This window comes from Camellia sinensis, chromosome 8 (assembly GCF_055761805.1).
Source record: "Camellia sinensis isolate YWXY chromosome 8, ASM5576180v1, whole genome shotgun sequence".
Lineage (NCBI taxonomy): Eukaryota > Viridiplantae > Streptophyta > Magnoliopsida > Ericales > Theaceae > Camellia > Camellia sinensis.
The window spans coordinates 161,848,986-161,853,265 of record NC_138968.1 but is presented as its reverse complement, the minus strand read 5'-3'; the positions used below and the strand labels follow the sequence as shown (position 1 = coordinate 161,853,265).

The 4,280-nt window shown below is 35.8% G+C and overlaps 1 non-coding gene across 1 annotated transcript; it reads left to right on the top strand.

Annotated features, from left to right (window-relative positions):
- Positions 1-3,549: 3,549 nt before the first annotated feature.
- Positions 3,550-3,630, top strand: TRNAL-CAG (transfer RNA leucine (anticodon CAG)). The gene has a single exon. It is a non-coding gene; the product is annotated as a tRNA-Leu (tRNA).
- The last annotated feature ends 650 nt before the right edge of the window (positions 3,631-4,280 follow it).

The window sequence follows — 4,280 nt, the reverse complement described above, 5'->3', positions numbered from 1 at the left end:
GGGAACAGACTAATTTAGTAACTTTTTAATTATTTGACTAAAATATGAGCTAAAAAAAATTAGTATGTTTGGAATGATTTTTTGGCTTTTTTACGAAAAGATGTGCAAAAAGTAGAGAGAAAAGAGAATTTTTGGCTTTTTGGTATGGGTTGTTGGTTTTTTGACTAATTTAATAACTTTTTGACTTTTTGACTAAAATGGAACATTCCCAAACGAGGCCTAAGTAGCATAGGTTGCAAGTCTTGTGTGCTTAATTTTCATAATATCATTAAAGAAACTGGAAAAAAAAATATATATATATATATATATTTCAAAATAAGGAGAAAAAAAAATAGTGACGGCCTTTAAAGTTTGGAGGCTTTATTTGTCAAAAATGTTAGCACATTTGCTTCATTCATGTAGATATATGTAGTTTTAGTTCGAAGGGTAAACTATCAATATGTCCTAATAGTTAGACTTAATTTTTATCAAATCTTATTGAAAATAAGTCTTGGTAAAATTATAGCTAAAAATAATTTTTTTGTGACAATTTTTTACATACGTCGCTAAAAATTGACAATTAGTGATTTTTTTTTTGTCATGATTTTTATAAATTGTCGCTAAAACTTACAACTAGTGACGTTTTTTTATGACATTTTTTCCATAGGACCTATTAAATAATAAGTTCACTTATTATGACTTACACGTACGTACACCTAGTTTGAATTGGTCAATGACGTATCTGCAATTTACTACTTGAATTGGGCTTCCGAGCATACAGATTCCATTGACTTATAAAAAGAGGCTCTAAACTTCGGCTCGTAGGCATCGAATGCTACTATTGAATGCATTGTTGTTGGTGAGTAAATTACCCTTGTAGGCGAACCTGCTGCCCCATTGGCTAAGAAAGAGGCGGACGCAACAGCTACATGGACCCCTTCCTTTCTGTTGTTGCTAGCGCTTTCCCGGGCCGAGCCGGAATTCTTTATTATAAAGGGCAGGCAAACCCCGAAGTCTGTTATTCCCATCGTACCGTTCTTGCCATCTTAATGTTCTACCAATTTTTCTACCATTTTATATTTCTTTTTGTGGTGTTGTGGAGAACTGCTAAATAAAGTTGCGAGGAGTCTCTTTGAAGCATTAGAGACAGAAAGCTTTGACCCTCTCGGGATCAACCCTAATCCCAATAAGGTCAAAGCCCTGCCTGTTTTCATAGGCGAATTAGAATGGTACAATATCGCGGACGAAATGTCGAGATTTTGCTTTCAACACCTAGGTAGGTCTCAATTGTAATGGATCTTGAACCGCTTCCATTTTGATACATAGTTGGCCCTCAAGCTGGTCCACCTGTTATCTATCTCTGGCGCGAGCGAACCTCAAAGTCATTTAGCTCTTCTCGCTAACCACCCATACTATTCATCGTCTTTGTTGGCATTCTCTCCCGATCACCTAGGTTCAACTGATTATGCAATTTCTTTGATCGAAACGAGATGATGGTAGTCGCCCCTTCTTCCTCTTATTCAAGGGGTCAGCTGGAAACAAGTTTAACTTGGCCAACAAGAAAACGACTACGCTAACTATTGCTTTCGTCTTCGATTAGCTATATAGGGCGTCGAGCGAAAGGCTTTCTTGTAAGCCTTGGTCCCTAGAATAAGAAAGAAAGTAGAGCTAGGCTTCTGTGAGTAGACAAGATGAGGATCAAGCCAGTTCCCCTAGGATGGGCGCTTTCTTCACGAGTATGTTTGTTGATGGCGTTGTGTCCTATCTGCCCAAGGAAAGTTGTCCAACTCAATGTGTAACGCATCAACGGCATTTGCTACATAATCTGCATCTGCTATTAGAAGTAGTGGTATGTGGTTTGGTGTCCTCTCGGTCCGTGATGTTGTGTTTTCAGAAGGGTGTGGTGATCTGTGGGTGTGGTGGTTTCGGCAGTGGGTGTTGGTGTAGCTCAGCGAAGTTGTAGCAGCTTGGAGTTTTCTTGTGCTGCAGTAGGGGTGTAGAAGCTTGGAGTTGTTTCCGGTGATGGTTATGGTGTCTTCTCGGCCGATGTGGGCATGGGGAGGTGGGCGTAGCAGCAGCCTAGGGGTGGCGTGAGCTAGCAGCTGAGGTGTGGGGCTTTGGGAGTTGTAGCAGCAGGTGGAGTGGTTTTTGTCAGAGGCGTGGTCTGTGGTTTCTGTTTTGGTGGGCTGACTAGATTAGTTTAGACTTTGTAATGGGTGGTTGGGCTGCTCGGGTGTTGTCTAGTTTCTTTTTAGTTTGTTTTGGGGGTTTTGGTGGAATGATTATGTGGGGATTCATGTAGTTTAATTTTTCAGTTAAATTCTTCTTAACTTGGTTGTTTAAAATATCGAGAGGCTTAGGGGTTGATTGTATGGGTGCGAGTAGCAGTAGTAGGGGTATTTTTATACTTCCGAATCTCTCTCGATGCATGTCATCTTTCTGTACCTTTAATTTCATGCTGTTAAATGAAATTTTTCTTTGCCGATCAAAAAAAAAAAAAAAAAGAAGTAGTAGTGGTATGTGTCACTACCACTTCCAAAATTTTGCACTTACAACCGAAATCGAAACCGAGTATTTCATGGTTCAAAAACATCGAATCTCGTCTCAATCATCATTTATCAGGACTCTTCGAAGTAAGTTCCTTGGGTTGGACGAGGCTCGGACCATTTAAAAGAGTAATAAACTTCCTTCTCTGAAAGATCAACATAGCTAAATCATTCTACTAAGGGCTTGAGGTATAGTCTTTTCAAAGAAGATGAGGGGCCGTATAGTGGACATGCATGCAAACCAGTCATTGTTGCAACATCAAACAAGGGCAGGCCTTTCGTTTACTACCGTCGCTGAGTATAGTACTAAAGGAATGAATGAATTCTGACAGCTCTTGTCGGGACATTTTCTAACTTTAGGAGCACACATTGGCTAATTCCTTCGAGTAGGTCTTTTGTCTAGATCTTCTCTTTCTCACCCATACCACCCTATTTAGATTTAAGTGCACCGCTTGCTTTCTTTAAGAACTTTGCCTTTGAGAAGCGAGTTGTTTGGCAATATCATTTTGCTTTCTTTAAGAACTTCGCCTTTGAGAAACAAGTTGTTTGGCAATATCATTTAGAGAGTGAATGAGTGTTGTTTGGGCTAGCCGTATAACATGTCTACTAAAGTTTTTGCATTACTTTCTATTTCTACTCTATTAATGTTCATGTTAAGAGCAATTCATGATTCAAGGTAGTGTAGTGATTATCAATCATGCTACACTTTCATAATTTTTATCTAGAATTTGCTCAGAAATGTTGATAAATAGTCTAAATTCGTTTTATGTATGGAACGTAAAACACACAAGTCAAATATGAACCGCACATCTTCCATATGGGTAAAATTTCGATCCTTATTTTTTCGGTTCAAACTTTGAATTTCAAAGCTTTACTGAGTGATTATTATTTTGCAAATTAGCAATTCCAGCACTAGTCTCAACGGAGGAGAAATAATTTTTCCAAAAAATTAAAAAAAAAATGGAGAGGAGGAGTGATACTTGGTTTGAATTAAATAAATTTGTTTCAAAAATTTTCCATCAGAGTCAAGATGGCCGAGTTGGTCTAAGGCGCCAGTTTCAGGTACTGGTCCGAAAGGGCATGGGTTCGAATCCCATTCTTGACATTTTACCAAAAAACAAAAAAAATCATTTTAGTCTTTTGTTTCTTCATTTTCCTTTTCATTTATTTTTTATTTCTTTATTGACATCACATATATATACTAATGTATGAAGATACGATATAAATAGAATAAGTGAATAAAAAGAAAAAAAATTTAAAAAGGAGGAAAAAAATGATAGAATTTGGAAAATTGAATTTAATTAGACACCAAGAAACAAAAAATTAGCAATACTAATTAGTAACTATAAAAATCCCATTCTTGACATTTTACCAAAAAAAAAAATTCATTTTAGTCTTTTTGTTTCTTCATTTTCCTTTTCATTTATTTTTTGTTTCTTTATTGACATCATATATATATATATATATACTAATGTATGCACGTGCTTAAAGGCACGGTATAAATAAAATAAGTGAATAAAAAGAAAAAAAATTTAAAAGGAGTAAAAAAATGATAGAATTTGGAAAATTGAATTTAATTAGACACCAAGAAACAAAAAATTAGCAATACTAATTAATAACTATAAAAAAATCTTTTTAATGTTTTTTTAACAATCTTAAAAAAATTAACAACCATATATGATAGTCAAATATTTTTTCCAAATCACTTGGTAACAAATCTATATAATCACAAAAGATTAGACAAAAGAATATAGG